This window comes from Pogona vitticeps, chromosome 6 (assembly GCF_051106095.1).
Source record: "Pogona vitticeps strain Pit_001003342236 chromosome 6, PviZW2.1, whole genome shotgun sequence".
Taxonomy (NCBI): domain Eukaryota; kingdom Metazoa; phylum Chordata; class Lepidosauria; order Squamata; family Agamidae; genus Pogona; species Pogona vitticeps.
The window spans coordinates 70,063,756-70,080,168 of NC_135788.1; the positions used below are offsets into that span (position 1 = coordinate 70,063,756).

The 16,413-nt window shown below is 42.2% G+C and overlaps 1 protein-coding gene and 1 long non-coding RNA gene across 3 annotated transcripts in view; one reads left to right on the forward strand and one right to left on the reverse strand.

Moving 5' to 3' along the window:
* Positions 1-7,435: 7,435 nt before the first annotated feature.
* Positions 7,436-9,071, reverse strand: LOC140708350 (uncharacterized). Its single transcript, XR_013537399.1, has 2 exons — positions 8,963-9,071; positions 7,436-8,141 (listed from the first exon to the last, which is right to left on the reverse strand). It is a non-coding gene; the product is annotated as an uncharacterized LOC140708350 (long non-coding RNA).
* A 25-nt stretch (positions 9,072-9,096) lies between these two features.
* The window catches only part of TRANK1 (tetratricopeptide repeat and ankyrin repeat containing 1), a 70,757-nt gene continuing 63,440 nt past the window's right edge, over positions 9,097-16,413 (forward strand). Inside the window, exon 1 of one of the 2 annotated variants that reach the window (XM_020803386.3) lies at positions 9,097-9,290. The gene's annotated coding sequence lies outside the window, so the exon portion shown is untranslated. The remainder of the gene's footprint in view (positions 9,291-16,413) is intronic. The other variant, XM_078377517.1, reaches the window with a different exon arrangement.

Here is a 16,413-nt window from a genome sequence, read left to right on the forward strand (position 1 = left end):
TTTAAGATGCTTGCTTGTTTTTATTTCCATGTGTATACAGGATTGTATCCCAAATAGATACCTGAGATCAGTGGGGCTTGTCGACATGTCTAGAATTGCACTATGAAGCCTGTAGTCCTCTGTACATTTACCTGAAAGTAAGCTCTGCTGAATTCACAGAGATTTAATTCTGAGTAAATATATTTAGGATTGTTTTCTCCTTTAGGACACAAAAAAGTTTATATTCTAGCATTTCAACTATGCTGCTGTTAAAATTTCCAGGTATTGTCATTGTTCGCTCCAACCAGTCAGGTTTTCCTGTTGTCTTTTTATTTCTTTTCTCCCCAGGGATCTTCACCTAGTGACAATTAAACCACTAATACTGAATCACTATGCTGGACCATTTTGTTCTTTGATTCCATGGAGACATTTCTCTCAAGTGCTAAGGACTGTTAACAAAACATTTCCTCTAGAAGCAATTTGTCACCCATATTACACATGGATGTCTGTCTTTTATTTTTTGTGTGGGGTAATAACTATTTTCGATCTACAGGCACATAGCAATGGTATATCATCTAGCGTGAAGATAAACAGATGCGGAATATTCTCCATATTATTTTGCATATCTTGCATATACATTCACATAATAATATATCTGAGTACAATACTGGGTACACTATGTCTTAGTAAGGAAACCACTCTGTATCATATGTTATGCTTTGATTCCTATGGACTCGTAGCAGCTTTTGCAAGGTGCCCCCATCCCAATTAAGGCAACCCTCGTGAATTGTAGGAGTCACTGAATTCCATAAACAGCAGAGCAGTGAAGATGGACTAAAACAGATGAAAGTGATTCCAGCTTTCTACAGTACAACCTGTTTGCAGGTCTTTGCTGAGACAAAGTGATAGCCTACATGAAATCTTGTCATCTAGAAGAATGAGGAGAACATGGCAGATGAGAAGAAGCCTGGAACATTGGCAGTTTGTACAATAAGATGTTGCTATAAAATGCATTTATGTCATTATTGTGACAGGATATTGTAAGAGTTTCACATTTTTCTCTGAGAAATTCTGAGCATTGACAGAAGCTTCAGTATCCAGCTTGGGACTCAGTTCCAAGTTCAAGTAAGATTTGACCCCATCTGATTCCTGCATTTATTTTTTATGTATTACATTTGTATCACATGCTTCTTCCATGGAGCTCAAGGCAACATGTGTTATCCTTCCCCATCTATCTTAATCCTTACAAAAAGAGTTGGTTAGGAAAAGAGACAGTAACTGGTCCAATGTCACCCAGTTAGCTTCTTAGCTGGATCTGGATCCGTCCTAATCTGACACTCGGGACCAATCGTTCTCAACCCTTATTTTGGATTTCCTTATGAATCCCTTATGACTGATTGTGCTGGTTGGGGCTCATGAAAAGTCCAAAAATCCATACAGTACAACAAAGATTGAGAACCCCTGCTCTAGCCACTGCCTTGGCTGTGCGTAACAAAGTATATACAGTATATACTTTCAGGATTTGTTTCTTGTTATCTTTACTCTTTGGGAAGAATCACCAGTACTCTTTTTTTAGGTTAGAGGTAATGATCAAACCCACCTTTATTAGGTCCTAGCAAATATTCGCAAGGAGAAAATACCACCAGTGAAGATGAAGATCTCTACTCCTGGTCACTGAATTCTAACAACGGCCTATAATCAAACCATATTTATACTCATCCAACAATGTATGCTTTTTTTCGAAATAGAGCATACAATCTTCAGCTTATCAGTATAGTGATGACAGATCAATAATTATTAATAATTAATATGTCTACCTATTCTGTTCACCAGTTCCCTTACAAGACTGTACTTGACTGGGCTCCCTTGTTGTCTTCCCTTTCTGTGCATTCATCCTTTCTTTCCTCCTTCCCCCCCCCACCCGCTGTTTTGTTTGTTTTGGTCTTGTTTCTTCTTTTTCCTCTCTGTTGCAAATGGTGGCACTCACTGGTTTGGTAGCTATTACTCTCCTGCTACCAAATGTAGGGACGTGGTGGCGCTGCGGGCTAAACCACAGAAGCCTTTGTGTGCTGCAGGGTCAGAAGACCAGCAGTCGTGAGATCGAATCCACGCAACGGAGTGAGCTCCCGTCGCTTTGTCCCAGCTCCTCGCCAACCTAGCAGTTCAAAAGCATGTAAATGCGAGTAGATAAATAGGTACCACCTCGGTGGGAAGGTAAAACGGCGTTCCCTAGTCACGCTAGCAACGTCACAACGGAAACTGTCTTCGGACAGGTGCTGGCTCTATGGCTTGAAAAGCGGGATGAGCGCCGCCCCCTAGAGTCGGACATGACTGGACTAAAAATGTCAAGGGGAACCTTTACCTTTTACCTTACTCTCCTGCAAATTAAAAATGCTAGGGAGTTTTGAACCACTTGAAAACATTTGATGGGTTAGACTGATAGGGGTCTGCACAGGCATGCTTTTCCCGTGATGTCTATTTGGAAAAAAATGCCTCCTGTATCACACTTTCAGTGATAAGGGATGCTGCTCCATGTAAGATTTGGTTTTCTGCTCCATTTCCTGCTGCTTCACAAACCATTTGCCATTTACCTCTGGCTTCCCTGTCCCCCACCCCACCCCCAAGCTTACCTGCAATCCTTACGGGAGATGGAAGAGCAATGAATTTTCTGTGGGTGGTGCTGTAGGTTAAACTGCTGAGCCACTGGGCTTGTTGATCAGAAAGCTGGCAGATTGATTCCACATGATGGGGTGAGCTCCTGTTGCTTGTCTCAGCTCCTGCCAACCTTGCAGTTTGAAAGCATGCAAATGCGAGTAGATACCACCTTGGTGGAAAGGTAATGATGTTCCATGTCTATTCATGCTGGCCACATGTCTACGGCCACAGAAAGAGTCTATAGACAAATTCTGGTTCTTCGGCTTACAAACAGGGATGAGCACTGGCCCCTAGAGTCGGACATGCCTGGACTTAATTGTCAAGGGGAACTTTTATCTTTATCCTTGCTGTAATGCAAAATACTTGAGGTTGGTTAGGTCAATGAACAGACAATTAACAGTCATCAGCTTTACAAAATACTTAGTTCTGATCTGTTACTGTGCACTGATCCAGCTGCCTTTATTTATGGACTCTCCTTATGCTGGGAGGCTAGCTAGGAGAACTGTTATGATGAGCACCTTCACTACCAAGTTTAATATTAAACCACTCTCCACAACTCAGCTTCCTTCATTTTTTATCTTCCTCCACCATTCTCCTCTCCCTTTGCTTGCTGTCAAATCAGTCTTTCTTCATCCTTGTGGATCTTAAACCTCTGCCCAAGTGGTGTTGACTGTGTGTGTGTACTGTGTCAGTCTCCTGTCAAGGGTGTTATAATGTCATGTTGTGTCATGCTCTCCTTCATTCATTTCCATGTGTTCGGTGCTTGCAAATGGTGGCTGTGGGCACCAGAAGAGCACGCAAACCCGTTCCCATAAGAACGGCTGAGACTTTGGTGGGATTACAACAGGCTGTGGTATGGAGTGTATGGATTGGGAGTGCTGTTGCCCCATTTTGGTTCTGTGCATTGTGATAGAGGACTATGGGCTGAATTGGCCTCAGTTTGGTACTTACTTGTTTTCCTGCATATATGAGTGTCATTTAGACATGGCTGCTGATAGAGTTGCTGAATGGTAGATAAGCATTGTGGTACTTCCAGAAGACAGTGCCTTCTATGCCTCCTCTGCTACCTTCAGAACTGCAGTGGAGCCAGGAAATGTTCTGAGCATGAGTAGGGCTATGCATGTTCAGTGGCCCTCCAACCAGAAATGGCTGATGCGACAGGCAAGAGGTGAAAGCAAAAATGGCAGTAACCTCGTCCCAGCTATGGAAGATAGCTACCACTAACCCCTAACAGTTGCCTCTCACAGTCAGGTAAAGTTGACATTTCAGCATTGAAATACAGAAAGCTAGAATAAACACATTACCCAATTTCCTTGGGAACTTGCAACAGTCTAGTATGTGCTCCATTTTCAGTTTTGATTAAAGTTTGTTTCTGTTTTTATCAAATGAAAAAGAAAGCCCCGGATATTCGTGAAGGCTTTCATGGCCGGGATCTAATGGCTGTTGTGGGTTTTTCGGGCTCTTTGGCCGTGTTCTGAAGGTTGTTCTTCCTAATGTTTCGCCCATCTCTGTGGCCGGCATTTTCAGAGTGCTGTCCTCTGAAGATGCCGGCTACAGAGACTGGCAAAACGTTAGGAAGAACAACCTTCAGAACACGGCCGAAGAGCCTGAAAAACCCACAACAACCAAAAGCCCCAGGTACTTAAATGTAACGTATTTTGTTTTTCTTGGCTAATAAATCACAAGAAACAGATTCTTTTAATCTTTCCTATGAACTAGGGCTTGGATTTAAAATTTGTCATTCTTAGAACAGACCTGCCTAAATCAAGAGATACATATCTACCATGGGGGCAGGGAGTGGATCCTAGAGTTATATCTAGTTTTCATTATAGAGTACGTTGCTTTTAGTAAGTCTGGAATCAGTGAATGACTCTAATTTAACTCTAATTAATTTCAATGAATCTATTCTTCCTCATTCTTGAAATGGTCATTTTGCTCACATTTTAACTGTCATTGGCAAGGTCAGGATTGTTCTCTTTTATGGGAACTACAGAATGTAAGGCAGTCACAAACCAGTCTGATCCTTTTCCATGGCTATCTGCACCTTTTTGGATCACTGGCAGGGGGTTTTTGTTTTGTTTTTGAAGCACAGATAGGATAATTCCATTTGAGTTTGGTTTCCAACATATGTGATCACTGGAAATGGACCAAAGCAGCACTGGTGGGTGTTCCGTGTCACTTTGGTGACAAGCCAATACAGTGGTATGCCACTTCTCAATACATTTTTGTTTTAATTCCCTTGCTGCCCCATGAAGGAGAAGACAGGAGAAAATGCAGGGGCCTGGAAGCAGAGAGGGAGAAACAGGATTAATAGGGTTGATCTGATGTGCAGTGTGGTTTCTACTCCTGAAACCACTTGGTGTTTGTGTGTGAAAACGAGGACCACTCTAAATGACATGCTGCACCTTGAAACAACCTTATTTAATCAATTCAACCTGATTTGACTTGACTATCTATTTTAAATGTGAGTCTACCCCAAGTATTTTGATATTTGGATTCTATTCTTACATTTCTTCTTCCCAAAAATTAACAACATAGGTATCTGGAAGAATACTCATATAATTCCACAGGATTGTCTTGTAGATTTTCACAAGTTGGTTGTAAAACGAAGCTTGCTAGTTTGGGAGTAACCCCACTGAACTCAGTGGTCAGTGCTTCCAAGTTGAAATGTGTAAGGTTGCCTTCACATATCCTGAAATAATTGATTCATCTATACCAGTGACTAAGGCAAGGCCATGTTATCAGCACATATCAAAAAGACAACAGGAGAGACCTGTGACAGCTTAAAGATTAAGATACAGTACACAAAATCAGACATGTTAGTGGGTAGATATGTTTGTCAGCAGGACAAGAAGAAAATGCATGAGGACTGTATTTACAAAATGCAGTCAAAAGAGCAAGTACAGTACTGTATAACAGAGTATGCAGAGTACTGACATATACCTTCAGATTATGTTAAGATGCATTTTTTTCTTTCACTTTCAGTAGGAGGAGAAACTGCTCCAGATACTGAGGAAATGTCAGTTTCATTTAAAGGGTGGATCTATCTGTTTAGGCAGCCAGGTTTCATTTCCTTAAGCAGACGTATTTCCTAGAGGCTCAAAACATTACATATCTGTGAGGTCATTATGTTCTTGCAAGGCTTTTAGTCTGAGACAGTTTTCTAAGTGCTAGTCAGACTGTTTAATTTGCACAAAAAGACAGATGAAATAGCACCTGCGCCTCTGATCTTGCTTTTCTCAGATAACACTAGCACCAGAATTATACCTCTTAATAATTTGTTTTTATATAATGTATCAGAACTGAGCTAGGATTATATTCTGTTCCAGAAGAAATCCTGATGCATTCTTACTGTTTCTAGAGACTGATACACTGCATAAAATGACCCTTCAAAAGCCTGGTGAAAGACTCATCATAATGTAATTGGTGGTTCAAGGAAATCAGAGCATTGTGCTGGAGTGTGTAGATTGTGGTACCCTAACACCTCCCAATGTAGAGCTCTGTCTGGATGATACTGAAGCAAATTTGAGATAATACTTAGTAAACAGAAGCTAACAAATTGTACGAAGAAAAAGTGGCATTTAATGATTTCTGAATATATGTTTTGCTGATGAATTTTATTGGTTTTATATATTTTATTAACATGCAATTTAATAAAACTGTCATTAAAACTATCCCTAATTGATTAATCATATAGCTTTATTTGATTTACTTTTGTGAAAGCTTACATTCTTATTTGCAAAATCTACCTGCAAATGTACACATCTTATTTGCATTTGGAAACTGCAAAAAGGGATAGTGCTGTTCTTCTTCAGTTTGGGGGAAGCCTTATGCTGTAAAGTTTGTCTCTGCAAACAGCAGTTAATGCAATTTCTGGTCCGTCCTAGCTATTCTGCTTTCTCTAGGATAACAAAGTGCTTGAGTAAAAATATGCAGCCCATCCCCCAAGAAAGTAATAATCTTGTGACAACACTGACTCATACTGTTTTTCTTCCTTCCCCTCCTTCTCCGAATTGGATAAATGTTTCTGCTGTTTTCAGATCATTGTGATTTTTCAAACTTGATGGCCTTCACAAGGACAGAACAAGCACTCTTTCTTGTAAATATTACATGTACTGTAGTAATTCCGAATACCCAAATACAGCTTGAACAGTAAAACTGCAAAAGTATGTAGGCTAAAAAAGTGGCAGTTAGATTTTTTTCTTCTTCTCCCAAGTGTAAATGTATGTGTGAGGGAGGAAGAGCAGATAGAACTGTTTTTGCTGATATGGAATGCAAGTCTGGGGGAGGAAGCATTGTGGAAGGTAGAGGAAATCTCTTAAGGAGACAGCAACAATTCTCTTTCACTTTAGATCTTCACTGTTGGTGTTTCTGAATCAAAATCACACATTAATGAATATGCCCTACAACTCTTTCCTTCTGCATATACAATTCCTTCAAAGCACAATCAAACTTGCAAATGAAGCAAGTAACCAATCACAAAACATGTGCAAAATACAGAATGTTATATGTTATGCTGTCCTCCAAATCAGGGTTGATAAAAAAATGTATTAATTAGACCAGTGGTTCTAATTAACCTTTTCTTTACCACAGACCCTCTTTAAATATCTTTTGTTACTGTGGACCACTGAGACTTAAAATTTAAAACCAAAAACTTATCAATTTTTTTGCTATTAGTTAAGAAACTTGAAATGAGGCTCTCATTGCATTTTCATTGCTACAACCAGTTGCAGTATTTTTTTTTACCATTTTCTTGTTTTCCTGAAGCTCATGCTACTTACTTTTGAAAAAAAAAGCAATGTTCTTTGTGGCATGTACTTTATGTTTAGCACTGAGATGTCTTTGCAATTTTGACAGTTTCATGGCCTCATTAGCCAATATCTCATAACAGAACACATACTGTGGTAGTTGTTTGTCTTTGGGACCTGTACACATGAAGCGAATTGACAGATATTCCTTGCTATAGCAGCGACACTTTTTTGAGATGACTGGAAGAAGCTTTGATTATGGAATATGCTTTGATTATATTCCTGCACTGAGCAGGGAGTTGAACTTGATGGCCTTGTAGGCCCCTTCCAACTTCATTTTTCTATGAATCTATGATTCTATGAAGCTTCATTTTGCTTTGAACAAGATGCGCCCTCATCAACAGCACAGGTTAAGTTTCAGATTCAGCCACCAATCCATTCTCAGCCAAAATATAGTAGGCATCCTTCAGTCTCGAGAGACTATGGTATCGTACTCTGTACGGAGGCCTTGGAACAGCGTCTGGTGTGGCTGAGAAGGCCAATTCGAGAGTGACAATCTCTTCCACACTGAAGACAAATCCAATCTGTCCCCTGTCCAGCTCCCTGGTTTTGCTGCTTTTGTGACTGCCTCTTTGCCTCGGCCTGCTGTACAAGTGTCTCTTCAAATTGGGAGAGGTCATGATGCACCGCCTGCCATGATGCACAGCCAAAATATATTGTTATGAATACAGGGATGGGCCGCCCTTGTGAAAGCATGTTCTACAGAAACAGAAAATGATGGTTTAGGCGTCAGCATTCCAGGATTCATAGGATCCTACCACCTTGACACAGGATTTAGAATGCACAAAAATATACATAACTTCCTTGTTTGCCTCTGTGACAATCTGCAGTGATTACAACAGTAAGAGGAATGTGGAACAACCAATCTAGCCTTTTGTACCACACCTTAGAAAGCCCAATGTGTAAGGAAAGGACTGTTTGATTTCTTTGTGAAAGCAGTTTTAGAACAGAAGGAAACATCTTGTCTAGCGCGGGTAACCCTGGCCCCTATATCTTACTGTATGTATTCCAGCTCCCTTGAATAATAGCTTAGCCATAGCTTAGCCATCAGTGAAGAAGGCTGGGGCCTGAAGTCGGGCAAACAGCAGAGCGCCACGCTGGCCCACCCCATCTAGAAAGGGCTTTTCATTATTGTACGCTGAATGGAGGCTGGATGGCCCTCTCTGTTGCAACTCAGTGAGTCGGATTCGATGCCCTTTTCATTTTGCAATTCTAAGCGTGTGTCTACACGCGAGGCAGTTACAGCAGCCTGACGACCATTTCAACTGCCGCGTCTATGGGATCCTGGGAGTAGCAGGTCGAGAACTCAAAGACAGATGTATTAAAACTCTGCAGCAAAGAATTATAGGGTCAAAACCAAGCCCCAGCGCCCAGGATCGCACAGGATGGAGCCAGCACCGTTTAAACGGCTCGTGGTCCAAGGGCCAACGGGGCACTTTCCTCCCCGCCCCCCGAGCTGTAGCCTCTTAACTTTCCTTTCCTTCTTCGTTGTAAACAAGCAACCCAACCCAAACGCGCACCGAACCAGAGATCGCCCTTCACTTTCGTTTTCTGCGACGAGGAAACACCCGGCGCGCGCCGCCACCTCGGCAAAGCCCCGCCCGTTTCCCCGAAGTGACGTCGCCGGGCGGGGAGGGGCCAGAGCCCTGCCCGCGCGGCGCCTTCTTCTCCGACGGGCGAATGGCGAGCCCGCGCACAGCGGCTGGAAGGATGTCGGGCGCCTGGGCGGGCGGGCGGTCGCCGAGCGGGAGCAGCGCCCGGCCCTGCTCTTCGGCGGCACCGTGAAGCGGAGAGAAACCTTCCATGTCGCCTCTTGGGTAGCCGTCTGGGGGCTTGCATTCAGCCCAGGTGAGGGACGTAAAAGAGGGGAAGGCGCGCCCAGGGAGGGATGCACGGATACGGGCGTGCATGCATCGCCTGTTGGTGGACGTAACAGCTGCTCTGGGGCGTGCGTGCGTGCGAGGCTGCGGTGGAGGGGCTGGGTTCCCCGCCCCATGGAAGGGGTTCATCCCTGTTTGCAGCGTTGCCACCCCAGCCTCAAATCCTTATTCACGGTTGTGAAAGGTGCAACTGCTGGAGCGCCTGGAACTCAGGCGGCAGGAACTTCCCTTGGGCTGGAGGGAGCCTGATTGTGGAGTAGACCCGTCTAGGACTGGAACCTCCTTGGGTCGCGGGCAGGACTGCAGTAATCCTAAGCGCCCTTAAAGGCTTTGTAAACTTACGCCCAGGGACTTGGGGTTTAGGCCCATTTAGGATCGAGCTAAAAGGGTGGCGGAGAGCACGACTTGAGGGGGCGAGCCGGAAAAAAAAAGGGGGGGGGCGACGTACAGTACTTTGGAGTGTAATAGTAAGCAGATTAAAGGTATCTGGAGAGACCAGCGCTGGCTTCAAATGTGCAGCAAAGGGACAATTTGTTTCTTGACAATAAACGTAAGTGGCTGAAGGACCCAACTCTTTTTTTCTGCAGAGAGTGATGAAGAGACCGAAAGTTCATTCCGCAGCAGGGTGGGACCCTCATCTTGAGGAAGAAGCCCCAGGTTTTGTTTGCACCTTTCTACAAATTGCTTAATTGGCCTGGGAGGGCATTTTAATCTCTTAGAGGTAGAGGCTGACTTACAGGGGTATTTCATCCCTACAGGAATAGGCTGGTTCGCTCTTAAAGCCAGCGATCAGATGGTGTGTTTGTTGGAGCAAACCAGCCCATCCCCGGGAGTGGTCCAATCCATACCTTTCCAAGTCCCTGTTAAGGTCTTCTCCTGATGAGTGGCTATTATATATAAAATAATATTTTACTGTGTCTTAACAGGCCAGTTGAGAAGCTTCCTGTAGTTGACTCTAAGGTAGTGGCTGTTGGCAATTTGTGGACCAGCCTGTCAGGGGAAGGCAAAGATGGACTTCAGGAGCAATTTCTGTGTGAACTGTCAGTCTTGATTAGATCACCCTAATCAAGCCCAACCATTCTGAAGAGGCCCACACTAGCTTGTTCTCTGCCACCAATGTAGGCCCATCCTTAGCTTTTCCCATGGAAAACAGCATATCTGACAGTGTTGCTGTCTGACTCATTTTTTGCAAGACATCTACTGAGCTGGACTTTTCTGATAGTACTCACTCAGATTAAAAATAAAGGGAGAGTTTAGTTTCATCTAGGCCTAATACTAGCAAAGGAACAGGCAGCAGTCAAGTATAAAGAAGAAAGGTATATTGTTACTATTCAGTTTTGCTTGGTGTTTCAAATTGGCCGCTGCAGCTGACTGTGATGAAACTGCAACAGGCCTCTCATTTTCCATTGGGCAGAACTGAAACGTTGTGAAGAACTGAGTACTGTAGTTGATAGGACACTAAAGCTGGTTGATGTGGGTGTTTTCACTGAAATGAGAGTTTACCTCTGTCACTAGGATAAAAATGGGTCTCCTTGTTCTGTGCTACTACTTGAGGAAAATGCAAAAGTTGCAACTTTCCCCTTTTACTTACCTCTTTGCAAGCTGCTTGTTTCCACAGTCTCTCCTTGATAGCCTCTTAAACATATATTTTCTCCTTTCTTCCATCTTTTAAAGCCTGTCTCCCTTCTTTATGAATATTGGCTGGAGATGCATTTGGATTTGTGTATACAAGGTGTGTCCTGACTGACTTTGAAGGGATTGGAGGAAAAGAAGATTACTCCATTGGTCTGTGTTTAATAGTCAAATATTTAAATAGCCTAGAAGTAATAGAAGGTCCGCTGATCACAATCATGCGGGTACATCCTTTTTAAAACTAAAGTTTCCAAGAAAAGTTTCAGAAGTTATTAAATAGGCTAATAGTGTGCAAAATGGTTTTCAAATAGTTACGGTGACCTTTCCCAAATAACTTTGGTTTGGAACTAGCAAAGTCTAGTTAAGGATTTGAGATTCATTATATGTTACCATCAAATACAAATCAATATAGGACATTGTGTTAAAAGAATTGGACTTGCACAGATTTTTCAAATTTTATTAAGAGTTTTTTCCTGTGGAGAAGCGGACAGTAAGTCTTATGTAATTCCAAAATATATTTTATTTGTTATAAATAACAGAACTGTAAAATGGTCTTCACAAGTGTATAGTAGCAGCCATCTATATTCTGAAATGGCTGAATGTTGGTGTGCAAAAAGAAAATAATACATTTTTCAACCAGTTGTTTTCAAGCTGACTGTTCTTGTCTAAAGCAAGGACATGCTGCAAATCCCACTGTTGTTTTCATCTCTTTAGTTTTGAGTTCAGTGGCATCATCCAGAGCCCTTCTTTCATGTTGACCTAGTGTAAATGAATCCAGAAAATCCCAGTTAACCATTTTGTACACCTGTGCTGTGAGGTGAATGAAATAGTTTTCTCATGCTTTATTTTCCTTAAAGTAAGAAATATATTGATATATTCTTTATGTTTTGACATTGGTATTGTGAATTAGGCCATTGGAATCCTGTTGCAACCTGTTGATGTCAGGAGCAGTGATTTTTCAGGCATTAAAGGCTCCCCACATCCTATCCCAAGGCTCCTAATTCCCTGGGTAAAAAGAATCTCTACAGAGTCTCAGAACTTGGAGGGGGGGGTGAAATAGGAAATTTTTAATGAGTGATAAAAGCCCATATCTATCAGTTTGTATGAACATAAATTTGCTTTCATACAAGTCCTCAGCTATCATACACTTTCAGACTTTTTGGGGTGTGATTTTCTATCAAACTCTCTCCAGAAAGTTGTGGTGCTTGTGCCTTGTGCATTTCTGTAAGTTTGAGTGTTTTTATAAAATGACTTGAAGACCCTGGCCCCAATCTTGCATGGACCTATTGTTGTATAGGATATGATTAGCGAAACAATTAGTTTAAGAAGGGTCTGAAAATGAAGGTATGAAGTTTAAGCAAGACTCAAGATAATTAAGGACATTGGTTAGTTATAACCTCCTTGTTGCTAGATTAAGCATAATGAATTATGCAGAAATAGAAACAACGGACTCTGAGACCTATAATGAACTACCCTTTGGGGTGGTAACAATGTTCCAGTCCAAAGGTAATGGCGTAACAAGTAATGTATTGTAACTGTTTTCAAAAGTTATGTTTAAAGATGTTTTTCAAATTTTTGGAAGCATTTTGACAAGTTTTTTTTTAATGTTTAATGCCATTTCATCTCAAACAATGCATGATATTTAAAGGGTGAGTGAACAAGCATGTTGCTGCATGCAGGAAGAATGAAGTGGAGAGATACATACAGTAGGTCTGAGGCAAAATGTAATTGCATGAGTTGCTAGATGTTGCGCTTAAACGGCAACCTTTTTTAACCAGACACAGATAAGTTTGGTTACAAAGTCCACCATCCCCAGCCAGCAATCAGATTGTGTGAGATGTGTACATACTTGGAAAGTGCTGGGTTGTAGAAGGCAGTTTGAACTGCCTAGAAAGCAACTTAGAAGGAGCAGTAACAGTATGTTTTACTTGTTTGTAACAATGACACTGTCAGAGTGCCTATATTAATAGCAATGATTCTCCCATGGTAACATTTTCTCCAGCTAGTGCTAACAAGAATTAGATTAGAAATGGATTAGATCAGAGGTTCTTAACCTTTTCTTTTAAAACCTTTTCTTTAAAGACTCCTTTAAAATATCTTTTGTTGCCGTGGACCACCAAGACTTAAGATTTAAAACCCCAAAGTACATCATATACTTAAAGTTTCTCATGAAGAGTCTCATCGACAGATTTTCCTTGCTGTAATGGGGACACTTTTAAAGATGATTGGAATATCTTAACATTCAGCCATTTGCTTTGAACAGGATGTACCCCCATCAACAGCATCAGTTCTTCTACATGTCAAATTCAGCCAGCAATCCATTCTGAGGCTCAGCCAAAATGTATTGTTATGAACTCACTGTGGTAATATTGAAAAGTCACTTTACCCGGTAGTAACCAGACATTTTTATTAGCACAAACTGAAGAAGGAACACAATCATGAAGTCCATCCCAACACTCACTCACACTGACACTGACTAACTCTGACTCTCTCTTCAGCTTCTGTCTGCACAGTAGCAAGAAATGTCAAATTCTGCCTTTCAGCCACTCAGTGTCATTCACTTGCATGTTCCTGCTGTCTGCAGAAATATCAAATAATTATTTGCTATCAAACAGTTATTTTCATAACTGACTTTTACTTTTAGGTTTTATACAAACAGGTAACTAAGATTTTGTTGTATAGTTCTTTCTTTCTTTCTGTTTCAACTGGAAAAGATCATAACATTTCTTCAAGCCTTCGCAGACCCACCTATGAGGACATTGTGGCTCCCCAGGGGTCCATGGACTACAGGTTAAGAACTTATGGGTTAGATTTTTGAGCTCCATAACAGTTACCAATGTGTGTCAAGCCTGTATCCTACCATTCCAGTGTCTGGAGTTGATGTAAGGAAAGGAACTTCAGTAATAAACCATATAATTTACCATTCTGATTGAAGAAGCCATCTAATATGAAAAAACCAAAATTCTCACTTTCTGGTTGGAAATATCAACAGCCATGGCAGCTTCTTGGCAGAACTAGGGGAACCCATAACATTTATTTATTTATTATTATTTATTTATTTATTTATTTATGAGTACCCAGCTCGCTGGGGGGGCAATGTGTAGCGTGCATAATTAAATTGTAAACCGCCCAGAGAGTGCTTGAAGCGCTATGGGGCGGTTTATAAGCAGCACGCTTTGCTTTGCTTTGCTTTGCTTTGCTTTGCTTTGCTTTGCTTTGCTTTGCTTTGCTTTATTTATTTATTTATTTATTTATTTATTTATATATTTATATATTTATATATTTATATATTTATATATTTATATCCTGCCCATCTGGTCTGGTCGACCACTCTGGGCGGTTCCAGTAAGGTGTATACGATAAAACAAGGATTTTACAAGCAGTCCATAACACATACAATAATAAAACAAATAATAAATGAAAGAAAAAATAAAGAAAGGATTAAATATTGACAGGAGGGAAGGCCTGAACATACAACCATGTTTTTAGTTGACTCTTAAAAGTGCCCAGCATAGTGGCCGCACGAATCACCGGAGGAAGGTTATTCCAGAGGCGAGGAGCCACCGCCGAGAAGGGCCGGTTTCGTGTCCTTCCGGGCCTCCCTCGGCGTTAGGCTCCTCAGCCTCACCTCCTGGCTCGTGCGGGTGATCCGAGTAGATCTAGGTGGGAGCAGGCGTTCCGCCAAGTATCAGGGTCCTAAACCGTTTAGAGCCTTATATGTAAGCATTAACACTTTGAAGTCAATACGGAAACGGAGGGACAGCCAGTGCAGCATGGCCAGAGTAGGAGAGATATGTTGGTATTTTCTCACTCCAGTAAGGAGTCTGGCCGCCGCATTCTCCACCACCTGAAGTTTCTGCATCAGCTTCAAAGGGAGCCCCACGTAGAGCACGTTACAGTAGTCTAATCTAGAGATTACGAGCACCTGTACTAAGGTAGTGAGCACCCACGTGTCTAGGTAAGGTCGCAGCCGGGCAATCCGCCAAAGGTGGGAAAAGGCGGTGCGGACTACCGACGCCACCTGCGTTTCCATGGTGAGTGTCGGGTCCAGGTGTACCCCCAGGCTGCAGACCCCACTCTTCGCTGCCAGGGCCACCCCCCAAAATATGAGGGAGTTTCCCAAGCCACCATCCACAGGGCCACCCACCCTCAGAACTTCCATCTTATCCGGGTTCAGCCTTAGCCCGTTCCCCTGCATCCATTTCAGTACGGCCCCAGGCAGCACTGGAGGGACAGGATGGCATCACCTGCAGTTGGTGAAAAGGAGATGTAGAGCTGGGTGTCATCAGCATATTGATGACACGATGCTCCACACCCCCTGATGACCCCACCCAGATAGATGTTAAACAGCATTGGGGAAATAGTCGACCCCTGTGGAACCCCACATTTGAGACTCCATGGGGCTGAAATACTCTCCCCAAGCTGCACTCTCTGGGGGCGGTCCTCCAAGAAGGAACGGAACCAGGCCAGAGCCAAGCCACCGATACCCAACTCAGAGAGCCTCCCCAGGAGGATACCATGGTGTAGAAATGGCAATGTGGTGGGAACTGATATCTGGATAAAGCAAGTTAACCATTTTGGGCAAAACAGAAAGAATGGCTCCTTCAGCTCTTTAATAACTGCTGGATAACCAAACAAATTTCAAAAATATGGTGGAAAATAAAAGTAATTGCTATACTGAAATCAGGCAAAGAACCATATGATCCCAAAAGCTACAGACCAGTATCTCTGCTATATTTATACAAAGTGTTTGAACATTGTATTATTGTCTTTATCTTGTTCTGTCTCTATTTTTTTTTTTTTTTTTGCTCTCTAGGTGTCCTAGCATGTCGATGCTGACATCAAGCTGTTTAAAACTTGTTTAATGTTTGTGTGTGTGTATTTATATTTAACAGTAGAAGACCCAACAGTGGAGGGATAAACTGTTAAAACAAGGTTTCCTTGGGCGGAGGTGTGGAGGTGGCTGAGGAGTTGAACAACTTTTTTGCTCGATTCGAGATCGATCAAACTGAAACTGTTCGTTTGCCATCATTTACTCAGCAGAGTCCCCCCTTCATTGTGAATGAGCAGGATGTGAGACAGACTATGAAAGTGGTTAACTCCAGAAAAGCAGCTGGACCCGACTTAATTCCTGGTTGGGTGGTAAAAGACTGTGCTGATCAGCTAGCCGGGATATGGACTGTAATTTTTAATCGATCCCTGACACTATGCGCAGTTCCCGTCTGTCTCAAGGCTTCCGTCATCGTTCCACTGCCTAAAAAGTTGCCTACAAACAGTCCAAATGACTACAGGCCGGTGGCACTAACTTCAATCTTAATGAAGTGCTTTGAGCAGTTAGTTCGGAAATATATTATCTCCTGCCTTCCTGATCCCTTTGATGGGCTTCAGTTTGCTTATAAAGAAAATAGATCAACCAAGGATGCGATCAATACTGTGCTTTATATGGCTTTATCCCACTT